Below are 14,253 nucleotides of genomic sequence, written 5' to 3' on the forward strand. Positions count from 1 at the left end.
TAGTGACACTCTGTTTGTCTATGTATTCACACATGTATTATGTTTCCGGTTAATACAATTCTAGCATGAATAATAAACATTTATCATGATATAAGGAAACAAATAATAACTTTATTATTGCCTCTAGGGCATATTTTCGTCAAATTGTGGTTGTTGGCCCTCAGCCTCTTAAAATGTGCTAGCTGTTACTATATATGTTAAGTATGTAGATATGGACCATATGGTTGTTGGTCCTTAGCCTCTTAAAATGTGATAGTTGTTACTATGTTAAGTATGTAGATATGGACCATATGGTTGTCAAAACCATGTTACGAAGATCCTCCTTTTGTCGAATAGTGTAACCACTATATATATGTTACTCAAATGCTCTTACCCAAGTTCATAAATTTTCATGGAAAATATTAGTATTGTACACAGTTCATTGAGTTTAAGCGTGTGCCTGATGTCCAGAAGGCATTTGCATATTAACTGTCCATATTGCAAATTCACACACATGTTCACATAAGGAAACATATGTGTAACATACTAATCATCGCACGCAAGTACTCGCAGACACATCGTGTGCGATACTCCTAGCCACCGCAAGCAACTAGTTTGCATTTTTCAAAGTTTTTTGTACACACAGAATCACACACGAAGTAACTGTATTGACCGTCTGTGTTGTAATTTCTCATCGCAAACAGTTCATCCGAGTCGGCTGTTTGCCACGTATCACACACATCTTGTTTACACGACTCGTTTGTGTTCTTTTGGCTCATCGCAAGCAGTTCATCCATGTGAACTGTATGCTGCATATCACACATATCTTGTTAAGTTGAACCGTTTCTGTTGTGTTCCCTAATCGAAAACAGTTCGTCCGAGTTAACCGTATGCCGTATATCGCACACACATTGATATGGCTGCCCGTTTTTGTTGTTCTACCTCATTGCAAATAGTTCGAATGGATTAACCGTGTGTCCTGCATCGCACACACATTGTTATGGCTGCCCGTTTCTGTTGTTCTGCCTCATCGCAGACAGTTTGAATGGATTAACTGTATGCCCTTCATCGCACACGCAACTAAAACCTGAACCGTGTTTGATACATACATCATCGCAAACGTTTTGCACCTTTTTTGACGGTTTTTTACACCACCGTTTGCGATTATTGCATCACACACAGTTTCGGCAAAGGGTCTCTGATTGTAGTGTCGCGTTAGCAGTCACCTGCAGTAGTGAAGTTCAAGCAGTTTCAGAGTGAAGTAGAGAATCATCGTAACAAGAAGATAAATTTTCTACGAACTGATCATGGAGGTGAATATCTGAACGAGTTTGGCACGCATTTAAGACAATGTGGAATTGTTTCACAACTCATGTCACCTAGAAGACTACAGCGTAATGGTGTGTCTGAACATCGTAATCGCACTTTATTAGATATGGTGCGTTTTATGATGTCTCTTACCGATTTTCCACTATCGTTTCGGGGTTATGCATTAGAGATAGCCGCATTCACTTTAAACAGGGCACTGTCTAAATCCATTGAGACGACATCGTATAAGTTCTGGTTTGGCAAGAAACCTAAGCTGTCGTTTCTTAAGGTTCGGTCTAAACACACACTCTCTCTCTCTCCTTGCTAGCATCTTCGTAGATAGATCTTTGGGTGTTTCGTAGGATTTTTTATTCTCATGCAACGTTATCCATAATCTCATCGTCAAAGTCAACCACTGGATCTTGAGATGAAGACTCTCAAAGATCTTTCGGTGACCTCCACCATCGTGGAGCCATAGGAGGCCGCAGCAGCATACTCTGCACGCACTCCCATTCAACCGATCAGATCTGAAACACCACCACCAAGCCGTGGACTTTAGCACCGCCGGTCATCTTGCCGGTGATCAGAGGATGGTTTTGTTGGGAATCGTAGCATAATTTAAAATTTTCCTACGCTCACCAAGATGCATCTATGGAGTCTACTAGCAACGAGGGGAAAGGAGTGCATCTACATACCCTTGTAGATCGCGAGCGGAAGCGTTCCAATGAACGTGGATGACGGAGTCATACTCGCCGTGATCCAAATCACCGATGACCGAGTGCCGAACGGACGGCACCTCCGCATTCAACACACGTACGGTGCAGCGACGTCTCCTCCTTCTTGATCCAGCAAGGGGGAAGGAGAGGTTGATGGAGATCCAACAGCACGACGGCGTGGTGGTGGATGTAGCGGGTCTCCGGCAGGGCTTCGCCGAGCTTCTGCGAGAGAGAGAGAGAGAGAGGTGTTGCAGGGGAGGACGGAGGCGCCCAAGGCTGTAGGTTGCTGCCCTCCCTCCCCCCCCCCACTATTTATAGGACCCCTGGGGGGGCGCCAGCCCTTGGGAGATCAGATCTCCAAGGGGGGCGGCGGCCAAGGGGGGGAAGGGGTTGCCTTGCCCCCCAAGGCAAGGGGGAACCCCCACCCTAGGGTTCCCAACCCTAGGCGCATGGGGGGGAGGCCCATAGGGGGCGCCCAGCCCACTAGGGGCTGGTTCCCTTCCACTTTCAGCCCACGGGCCCCTCCGGGATAGGTGGCCCCACCCTGTGGACCCCCGGGACCCTTCCGGTGGTCCCGGTACAATACCGGTAACCCCCGAAACTTTCCCGGTGGCCGAAACTGGACTTCCTATATATAATTCTTCACCTCCGGACCATTCCGGAACCTCTCGTGACGTCCGGGATCTCATCCGGGACTCCGAACAACTTTCGGGTTTCCGCATACATATATCTCTACAACCCTAGCGTCACCGAACCTTAAGTGTGTAGACCCTACGGGTTCGGGAGACATGCAGACATGACCGAGATGCCCCTCCGGTCAATAACCAACAGCGGGATCTGGATACCCATGTTGGCTCCCACATGTTCCACGATGATCTCATCGGATGAACCACGGTGTCGAGGATTCAATCAATCCCGTATACAATTCCCTTTGTCAATCGGTATGTTACTTGCCCGAGATTCGATCGTCGGTATCCCAATACCTTGTTCAATCTCGTTACCGGCAAGTCTCTTTACTCGTACCGCAATGCATGATCCCGTGACTAACGCCTTAGTCACATTGAGCTCATTATGATGATGCATTACCGAGTGGGCCCAGAGATACCTCTCCGTCACACGGAGTGACAAATCCCAGTCTCGATCCGTGCCAACCCAACAGACACTTTCGGAGATACCCGTAGTGCACCTTTATAGTCACCCAGTTACGTTGTGACGTTTGGCACACCCAAAGCACTCCTACGGTATCCGGGAGTTGCACGATCTCATGGTCTAAGGAAAAGATACTTGACATTGGAAAAGCTCTAGCAAACGAAACTACACGATCTTTTATGCTATGCTTAGGATTGGGTTTTGTCCATCACATCATTCTCCTAATGATGTGATGCCGTTATCAATGACATCCAATGTCCATAGTCAGGAAACCATGACTATCTGTTGATCAACGAGCTAGTCAACTAGAGGCTTACTAGGGACACGTTGTGGTCTATGCATTCACACATGTATTACGATTTCCGGACAATACAATTATAGCATGAATAATAGACGATTATCATGAACAAAGAAATATAATAATAACCATTTATTATTGCCTCTAGGGCATATTTCCAACAGTCTCCCACTTGCACTAGAGTCAATAATCTAGTTACATTGTGATGAATCGAACACCCATTGCGTCCTGGTGTTGATCATGTTTTGCCCTAGGGAGAGGTTTATTCAACGGATCTGCTACATTCAGGTCCGTATGTACTTTACAAATATCTATGTCTCCATTTTGAACACTTTCATGAATGGAGTTGAAGCGACGCTTGATATGCCTGGTCTTCCTGTGAAACCTGGGCTCCTTCGCAAGGGCAATAGCTCCAGTGTTGTCACAGAAGAGAGTCATCGGGCCCGACGCATTGGGAATCACCCCTAGGTCGGTAATGAACTCCTTCATCCAGACTGCTTCCTGTGTTGCCTCCGAGGCTGCCATGTACTCCGCTTCACATGTAGATCCCGCCACGACGCTTTGCTTGCAACTGCACCAGCTTACTGCTGCTCCATTCAAAATATACACGTATCCGGTTTGTGACTTCGAGTCATCCAGATCTGTGTCGAAGCTAGCGTCGACGTAACCCTTTACGACGAGCTCTTCGTCACCTCCATAAACGAGAAACATATCCTCAGTCCTCTTCAGGTACTTCAGGATATTCTTGACCGCTGTCCAGTGTTCCTTGCTGGGATTACTTTGGTACCTTCCTACCAAACTTACGGCAAGGTTTACATCAGGTCTGGTACACAGCATGGCATACATAATAGACCCTATGGCCGAGGCATAGGGGATGACACTCATCTTTTCTATATCTTCTGCCGTGGTCGGGCATTGAGCCGTGCTCAACTGCACACCTTGCAATACAGGCAAGAACCCCTTCTTGGACTGATCCATATTGAACTTCTTCAATATCTTGTCAAGGTATGTACTCTGTGAAAGACCAATGAGGCGTCTTGATCTATCTCTATAGATCTTGATGCCTAATATATAAGCAGCTTCTCCAAGGTCCTTCATTGAAAAACACTTATTCAAATAGGCCTTTATACTTTCCAAGAATTCTATATCATTTCCCATCAATAGTATGTCATCCACATATAATATGAGAAATGCTACAGAGCTCCCACTCACTTTCTTGTAAACACAGGCTTCTCCATAAGTCTGTGTAAACCCAAACGCTTTGATCATCTCATCAAAGCGAATGTTCCAACTCCGAGATGCTTGCACCAGCCCATAGATTGAGCGCTGGAGCTTGCATACTTTGTTAGCATTCTTAGGATCGACAAAACCTTCCGGCTGCATCATATACAACTCTTCCTTAAGGAAGCCGTTAAGGAATGCCGTTTTGACGTCCATCTGCCATATCTCATAATCATAGTATGCGGCAATTGCTAACATGATTCGGACGGACTTCAGCTTCGCTACGGGTGAGAAAGTCTCATCGTAGTCAACCCCTTGAACTTGTCGATAACCCTTAGCGACAAGTCAAGCTTTGTAGATGGTCACATTACCATCCGCGTCCGTCTTCTTCTTAAAGATCCATTTGTTTTCTATGGCTCGCCGCTCATCGGGCAAGTCAGTCAAAGTCCATACTTTGTTTTCATACATGGATTCTATCTCGGATTTCATGGCTTCTAGCCATTTGTCGGAATCCGGGCCTGCCATCGCTTCTTCATAGTTCGAAGGTTCACCGTTGTCTAACAACATGATTTCCAGGACAGGGTTGCCGTACCACTCTGGTGCGGAATGTGTCCTTGTGGACCTACGAAGTTCAGTAACTTGATCTGAAGCTTCATGATCATCATCATTAACTTCCTCCCCAGTCGGTGTAGGCACCACAGGAACATTTTCCCGCGCTGCGCTACTTTCCGGTTCGGAAGGGGTGACTATCACCTCATCAAGTTCCACTTTCCTCCCACTCAATTCTTTCGAGAGAAACTCCTTCTCCAGAAAGGACCCGTTCTTGGCAACGAAGATCTTGCCTTCGGATCTGAGGTAGAAGGTATACCCAATAGTTTCCTTAGGGTATCCTATGAAGACGCGTTTTTCCGATTTGGGTTCGAGCTTTTCAGGTTGAAGTTTCTTGACATAAGCATCGCATCCCCAAACTTTTAGAAACGACAGCTTAGGTTTCTTCCCAAACCATAATTCATACGGTGTCGTCTCAACGGATTTAGACGGAGCCCTATTTAAAGTGAATGCGACAGTCTCTAAAGCATAACCCCCAAATGAGAGCGGTAAATCGGTAAGAGACATCATAGATCGCACCATATCCAATAGAGTGCGATTACGACGTTCGGACACACCATTTCTCTGAGGTGTTCCAGGCGGCGTGAGTTGTGAAACTATTCCACATTTCCTTAAGTGTGCACCAAACTCGTGACTTAAATATTCTCCACCACGATCTGATCGTAAGAATTTTATTCTCCTGTCACGTTGATTCTCAACCTCACTCTGAAATTCCTTGAACTTTTCAAAGGTTTCAGACTTGTGTTTCATTAGGTAGACATACCCATATCTACTTAAGTCATCAGTGAGAGTGAGAACATAACGATATCCTCCGCGAGCCTCAACACTCATTGGACCGCACACATCGGTATGTATGATTTCCAATAAGTTGGTTGCTCGCTCCATTGTTCCGGAGAACGGAGTCTTGGTCATCTTACCCATGAGGCATGGTTCGCACGTGTCAAATGATTCGTAATCAAGAGACTCCAAAAGTCCATCTGCATGGAGCTTCTTCATGCGCTTGACACCAATGTGACCAAGGCGGCAGTGCCACAAGTATGTGGGACTATCGTTATCAACTTTACATCTTTTGGTATTCACACTATGAACATGTGTAACATCACGTTCGAGATTCATCAAAAATAAACCATTGACCAGCGGGGCATGACCATAAAACATATCTCTCAAATAAATAGAACAACCATTATTCTCGGATTTAAATGAGTAGCCATCTCGAATTAAACGAGATCCAGATACAATGTTCATGCTTAAAGCTGGCACTAAATAACAATTATTGAGGTTTAAAACTAATACCGTGGGTAGATGCAGAGGTAGCGTGCCGACGGCGATCACATCGACCTTGGAACCATTCCCGACACGCCTCGTCCTTCGCCAGTCTCCGTTTATTCCGTAGTTCCTGTTTTGAGTTACAAATATGAGCAACCGCACCGGTATCAAATACCCAGGAGCTACTACGAGTACTGGTAAGGTACACATCAATTACATGTATATCACATATACCTTTGGTGTTGCCGGCCTTCTTGTCCGCTAAGTATTTGGGGCAGTTCCGCTTCCAGTGACCACTTCCCTTGCAATAAAAGCACTCAGTTTCAGGCTTGGGTCCATTCTTTGACTTCTTCCCAGTAACTGGTTTACCGGGCGCGGCAACTCCCTTGCCGTCCTTCTTGAAGTTCTTCTTACCCTTGCCCTTCTTGAACTTAGTGGTTTTATTCACCATCAACACTTGATGTTCTTTTCTGATATCCACCTCTGCTGATTTCAGCATCGAATATACCTCAGGAATGGTCTTTTCCATCCCCTGCATATTGTAGTTCATCACAAAGCTCTTGAAGCTTGGTGGAAGCGACTGAAGGATTCTGTCAATGACCGCGTCATCCGGGAGATTAACTCCCAGCTGAGTCAAGCGGTTGTGCAACCCAGACATTCTGAGTATGTGCTCACTTACAGAACTATTTTCCTCCATTTTATAGCTAAAGAACTTGTCGGAGACTTCATATCTCTCGACCCGGGCATGAGCTTGGAAAACCAATTTCAGCTCGTCGAACATCTCATATGCTCCATGTTTCTCAAAACGCTTTTGGAGACCCGGTTCTAAGCTGTAAAGCATGCCGCACTGAACGAGGGAGTAATCATCAGCACGCTGCTGCCAAGCGTTCATAACGTCTTGGTTCTCAGGGATTGGTGCTTCAGCTAGCGGTGCTTCTAAGACATAATCTTTCTTGGCTACTATGAGGATGATCCTCAGGTTCCGGACCCAGTCCGTATAGTTGCTGCCATCATCTTTCAGCTTGGTTTTCTCTAGGAACGCGTTGAAATTGAGGACAACGTTGGCCATTTGATCTACAAGACATAGTGTAAAGATTTTTAGACTAAGTTCATGATAATTGAGTTCATCTAATCAAATTATTTAATGAACTCCCACTCAGATAGACATCCCTCTCATCATCTAAGTGAAACATGATCTGAGTTTAACTAGGCCGTGTCCGATCATCACGTGAGACGAACTAGTCAAAATCGGTGAACATCTCCATGTTGATCGTATCTTCTATACGACTCATGCTCGACCTTTCGGTCCTCCGTGTTCCGAGGCCATGTCTGTACATGCTAGGCTCGTCAAGTCAACCTAAGTGTATTGCGTGTGTTCCGAGGCCATGTCTGTACATGCTAGGCTCGTCAACACCCGTTGTATTCGAACGTTAGAATCTATCACACCCGATCATCACGTGGTGCTTCGAAACAACGAACCTTCGCAACGGTGCACAGTTAGGCTGAACACTTTCTTGAAATTATTATAAGGGATCATCCTACTTGCTACCGTCGTTCTAAGCAAATAAGATGCAAAAACATGATAAACATCACATGCAATCAAAATAGTGACATGATATGGCCAATATCATTATGCTCCTTTGATCTCCATCTTCGGGGCACCATGATCATCTTCGTCACCGGCATGACACCATGATCTCCATCATCATGATCTCCATCATTGTGTCTTCATGAAGTCGTCACGCCAACGATTACTTCTACTTCTATGGCTAACCGTTTAGCAACAAAGTAAAGTAATTTACATGGCGTTATTCAACGACACACAGGTCATGCAAAATAATAAAGACAACTCCTATGGCTCCTGCCGGTTGTCATACTCATCGACATGAAAGTCGTGATTCCTATTACAAGAATATGATCAATCTCATACATCACATATATCATTCATCACATCTTCTGGCCATATCACATCACATAGCACTTGCTGCAAAAACAAGTTAGACATCCTCTAATTGTTGTTGCAAGTTTTTACGTGGTTTGTAGGTTTCTAGCAAGAACGTTTTCTTACCTACGTATCACCACAACGTGATTTGCCAATTTCTATTTACCCTTCATAAGGACCCTTTTCATCGAATCCGTTCTGACTAAAGTAGGAGAGACAGACACCCGCTAGCCACCTTATGCAACTAGTGCATGTCAGTCGGTGGAACCTATCTCACGTAAGCGTACGTGTAAGGTCGGTCCGGGCCGCTTCACCTACAATGCCGCCGAAACAAGAAACGACTAGTAGCGGCAAGAAGAATTGGCAAACTCAATGCCCACAACTGCTTTGTGTTCTACTCGTGCATAGTAACTACGCATAGGCCTGGCTCATGATGCCACTGTTGGGAATCGTAGCATAATTTAAAATTTTCCTACGCTCACCAAGATGCTTCTATGGAGTCTACTAGCAACGAGGGTAAAGGAGTGCATCTACATACCCTTGTAGATCGTGAGCGGAAGCGTTCCAATGAACGTGGATGACGGAGTCGTACTCGCCGTGATCCAAATCACCGATGACCGAGTGCCGAACGGACGGCACCTCCGCGTTCAACACACATACGGTGCAGCGACGTCTCCTCCTTCTTGATCCAGCAAGGGGGAAGGAGAGGTTGATGGAGATCCAACAGCACGACGGCGTGGTGGTGGATGTAGCGGGTCTCCGGCAGGGCTTTGCCGAGCTTCTGCGAGAGAGAGAGAGGTGTTGCAGGGGAGGACGGAGGCGCCCAAGGCTGTAGGTTGCTGCCCTCCCTCCCCCCCACTATTTATAGGACCCCTGGGGGGGGCGCCAGCCCTTGGGAGATCAGATCTCCAAGGGGGGCGGCGGCCAAGGGGGGGGAAGGGGTTGCCTTGCCCCCCAAGGCAAGGGGGAACCCCCACCCTAGGGTTCCCAACCCTAGGCGCATGGGGGGAGGCCCATGGGGGGCGCCCAGCCCACTAGGGGCTGGTTCCCTTCCACTTTCAGCCCACGGGCCCCTCCGGGATAGGTGGCCCCACCCTGTGGACCCCCGGGACCCTTCCGGTGGTCCCGGTACAATACCGGTAACCCCCGAAACTTTCCCGGTGGCCGAAACTGGACTTCCTATATATAATTCTTCACCTCCGGACCATTCCGGAACCTCTCGTGACGTCCGGTATCTCATCCGGGACTCCGAACAACTTTCGGGTTTCCGCATACATATATCTCTACAACCCTAGCGTCACCGAACCTTAAGTGTGTAGACCCTACGGGTTCGGGAGACATGCAGACATGACCGAGATGCCCCTCCGGTCAATAACCAACAGCGGGATCTGGATACCCATGTTGGCTCCCACATGTTCCACGATGATCTCATCGGATGAACCACGGTGTCGAGGATTCAATCAATCCCGTATACAATTCCCTTTGTCAATCGGTATGTTACTTGCCCGAGATTCGATCGTCGGTATCCCAATACCTTGTTCAATCTCGTTACCGGCAAGTCTCTTTACTCATACCGCAATGCATGATCCCGTGACTAACGCCTTAGTCACATTGAGCTCATTATGATGATGCATTACCGAGTGGGCCCAGAGATACCTCTCCGTCACACGGAGTGACAAATCCCAGTCTTGATCCGTGCCAACCCAACAGACACTTTCGGAGATACCCGTAGTGCACCTTTATAGTCACCCAGTTACGTTGTGACGTTTGGCACACCCAAAGCACTCCTACGGTATCCGGGAGTTGCACGATCTCATGGTCTAAGGAAAAGATACTTGACATTGGAAAAGCTCTAGCAAACAAAACTACACGATCTTTTATGCTATGCTTAGGATTGGGTCTTGTCCATCACATCATTCTCCTAATGATGTGATCCCGTTATCAATGACATCCAATGTCCATAGTCAGGAAACCATGACTATCTGTTGATCAACGAGCTAGTCAACTAGAGGCTTACTAGGGACACGTTGTGGTCTATGCATTCACACATGTATTATGATTTCCGGACAATAAAATTATAGCATGAATAATAGACGATTATCATGAACAAAGAAATATAATAATAACCATTTATTATTGCCTCTAGGGCATATTTCCAACAGGTTTGGCGAGGACGGGCACGGCCCGTTGTCGATTCGGTTTTGTCAGACTTGGTCAAAGCTATTGGGCCATTCAGCCAAGGCCTCCTGAATCCATAGTCGTAGAACCATCACTGGTTCCAGCCAAGGGAGCGCCACAACTGGGGGAGTCCCGTCAGAGCAGTCGCCCGAGGCCGCTGAAACCACCCAGCGTTGTCGTCGCACCTGCCAGAACTCGAGTGCCACACCGATGCCTTGCCCTGCAGGTCAGGAACCCGAGTGTCACGCCGCCATGAACAAGATCTGGCCGTCCCAACCTCCTAGCACCAGCAAAAGAAAACACACCGCCGCCACCGTCATCGGAGCCTGCCGAGCTTCGGTGGTCGATGCCTTTGGCGGCGGCGAGACAAGGTGAGGGATTGAGGGAGCGACCGACGGCGCGATGGTTTCACCCCCACCCCCCGCGTCACCAGGGAGGGAGACATGGTGCTAACATCAAGGAAATCAAGGCTCGTGCAGAAGAGTTTCAAGTGTGTAGTTTCATTTTTGAGAGTAGAATTAGGAATTTGGAGCAGAAAATTTAGGTAAATTTCCGTTATCTATTGTGTTCTTGTGTCAGCTAGATATGTCTGCCTTTTGCAACCACATGATATTGTAATAAATCCTTTGGACCTTGTTGATCACTAAAGAAACATTGTCTTTCCTAATAAAATGGTAAGAATATAATTTTCTTTCAAAAATAGGTAAGCGAACTATTACAGGTGTGGGTCGGTCTAGTTACTACTCCCTCTATCTTAAAATATAAAATATTTTTTGACACCGTCTTACATTTTGAGACAGAGGTAGTACTTACTAATGGCGTATGCATACAGGGCACACCAGTAGTGACACAAATACTAGTGGCGTGCACCTTCCGCCACTAGTAACTTATGTTGGATCCGACTGCTAGCTCAAATAGTAGTGGCATGTGCACATCGAGCCATGCCACCAATATGGAAATATTGATGGTGTGCAAAAATTTGTCACACCAATGGCATTTTGAAAAATTGTTGTGGCGTAGTTCGTGTGGTGCATGCCATCAATATGGATTCGCATACTATCATTTCTCTACTAGTGTTTCAATACATAACCTCTTAGTTGCAAGTTATATGCACTGATATAGGCCTTAGGCGCTGGATCGATATATATAGCTATTTTCTTTTAATAGGCGCTGGGCGGGTCTTGAACTCGAGACCTCATGAAGTTGATACTATATTGAAATCGTCCATCCAATTTACCCAAATGTCCTGTTGGAATATTAGGCAAGTTCATGATTAATTCCAGTAAATAATTCATGACTAGAAGAGATACTAGCATGCAAAAATCTAGCAAACTAGAAGAACAGCAAGACATGCATAACAGCAGCAAACACGTAACAATAGCTGTAGAAACAGACATGAACAGAGGATGTTGGACGTATTGATCGTTAGCTATTATGGGTGCGACAGGGTTGATGACGATGTTGGCAACGATCTGCTGCTGACGGCGATGAATACGACGATGAGTAGCACCGCCCGACTTGGACGGAAGACGACCCGTGATGACGAATTTGAGCAGTCGCGCACAGCGCTTCCCAAAAACCTAATTCGTCCTCTCCCGGTGCAGGATCGCAAAGACGAACGGTTCCGGAGACCTGCTCTCCCACGCGCCGATGCACGCCGGCGTTTGGGATGGAGTAGACTACGATGGCGGCGCAAGTTGTGAGATGAGGCAAAACCCTAGGTGTTTTTCGGTGTATCTCTGGCCGCAGCCGGTAGCTGTATATATATTAGGACCAGAGGCGGTATTGTGTCGCGACCACAATCCCAAACTGACTCGGTTTCTAATTCGTATACTTACTGGACAAGAAATCAAAAACTTGTCTGCCAAGACATAAAAATAAAACGGCAAAAGGAAGCTGCGCTCCTGCAAGGAGACGGACCGGATTTCGGTGGACCATTCACGCGCATGTCGCATGTACGCGCCGCCTCGCCTCGCCTCGCCACGGCACGGCCCGGCCCGGCCAGGCCAGGCGAGGCGAGGCGAGCGAGCGCGCGTGTGTGGTTTTCCCTTTCTCTTCTCACACACCACTTAGAGTGGTGGAGAGAACCCACAATATAAAGAGGTCCAACTCTTCTTCAACTTCCAAGGTGGGACTAAACTTAGCACCACCACTTGCCATTTTACACATGGGCTTTGAGATTTCAGAAATTGCTATGGGCCTAGCCCATTAATTCTAACAATCCCCCACCAGATCTCAAATACCCATTCAGAGATTTGCCTTCTCTCACCACTTGTTTAATATACCAGTGTTTCAGCAGAGACTGTTAAGTTGAACTTCTGCCTAGAACTTTAAGCTACATCCATTCACAACTTGACAATGGACTATGCCTTGAATTGCTAGTTTTGTGTGAACAGGTTTCACTCAAAGTCTTAACCAGTACCTGACCGCCAGTAGGCTACCCCGCGGTTTGGAGCTTATACGTCATACTCCCTGGTCTCTTCGTGAGCTTACTAGAGATCACCCAAATCTCAGAGACTGCGACGTTTACAGTCAGAACTCATATAGGTGTGTTCTTTCAAGACTGCTCTGTAGGACAGCATCTTTGCTAATTATAGCCAATAGAACCACATTAAGGCATGTTGCCAACCTGCCTTACAGATCTGAGCCTTACAGCTCTGAGAGTTTTGCATCTTCACTTGGAGACGATCATAAGTTATTACTGTCCTCAGTTAACCAATAGCTTGTTCTTCCCAGATCCTAATTCACGGGATCTCCGATCACAAAGGTTGGGTTACTACTATGGTGTAACATCTATGGGTCTCATACCCATCTCCCTCGATGCAATATCTATCACATTTCGTGATAGTCCCTTTGTAAAGGGATCTGCCAGGTTTTTGTCTGTTTGTATATACGTAACAGTTATTACTCTGGAGTTTCTCAACTTCCTGACAGACTTCAAACGTCTTTTCACGTGTCTTGATGACTTTGCATTATCTTTAGAATTGTTCACTTTAGCGATAACCGTTTGGTTATCACAATTCATAAGAATAGCCGGTACAGGTTTTTCAACAACCAGCAAGTCCATCAAGAGCTCACGCAGCCATTCTGCCTCAACAGTAGCTGTGTCCAAAGCAGTTAATTCTGCTTCCATATTGACCTCGTCAATATGGTTTGCTTGCAAGACCTCCATGACACTGCGCCACCACCATGAGTAAATACATACCCACTTGTTGCGTAAAGTACATCAACATCGGAGATCCAATTTGAATCACTATATCCTTCTAGCACAGCAGGATGCCCTGAATAAGTAATTCCGTAACTCATAGTACCTCTCAGATAGCGCAAGACCCTTTCTAGTGCATGCCAATGATCATCACCCGGGTTGGACATGAACCTACTCAGTTTGCTCACAGCAAAAGAGATATCTGGTCTTGTAGCGCTAGCTAAGTACATGAGTGAACCGACAATTTGAGAGTATCTTAATTGATCTCTCGTTTCTTTCTTGTTCTTTCTGAGTGTCACGCTGGGATCATAAGGTGTTGGAGAAGGCTTGCTATCCATAAAACCAAATCGGTTCAAGACCTTCTCAACATAGTGAGATTGCG

This window comes from Aegilops tauschii, chromosome 7 (genome assembly GCF_002575655.3).
Source record: "Aegilops tauschii subsp. strangulata cultivar AL8/78 chromosome 7, Aet v6.0, whole genome shotgun sequence".
In the NCBI taxonomy this organism is placed as follows: domain Eukaryota; kingdom Viridiplantae; phylum Streptophyta; class Magnoliopsida; order Poales; family Poaceae; genus Aegilops; species Aegilops tauschii.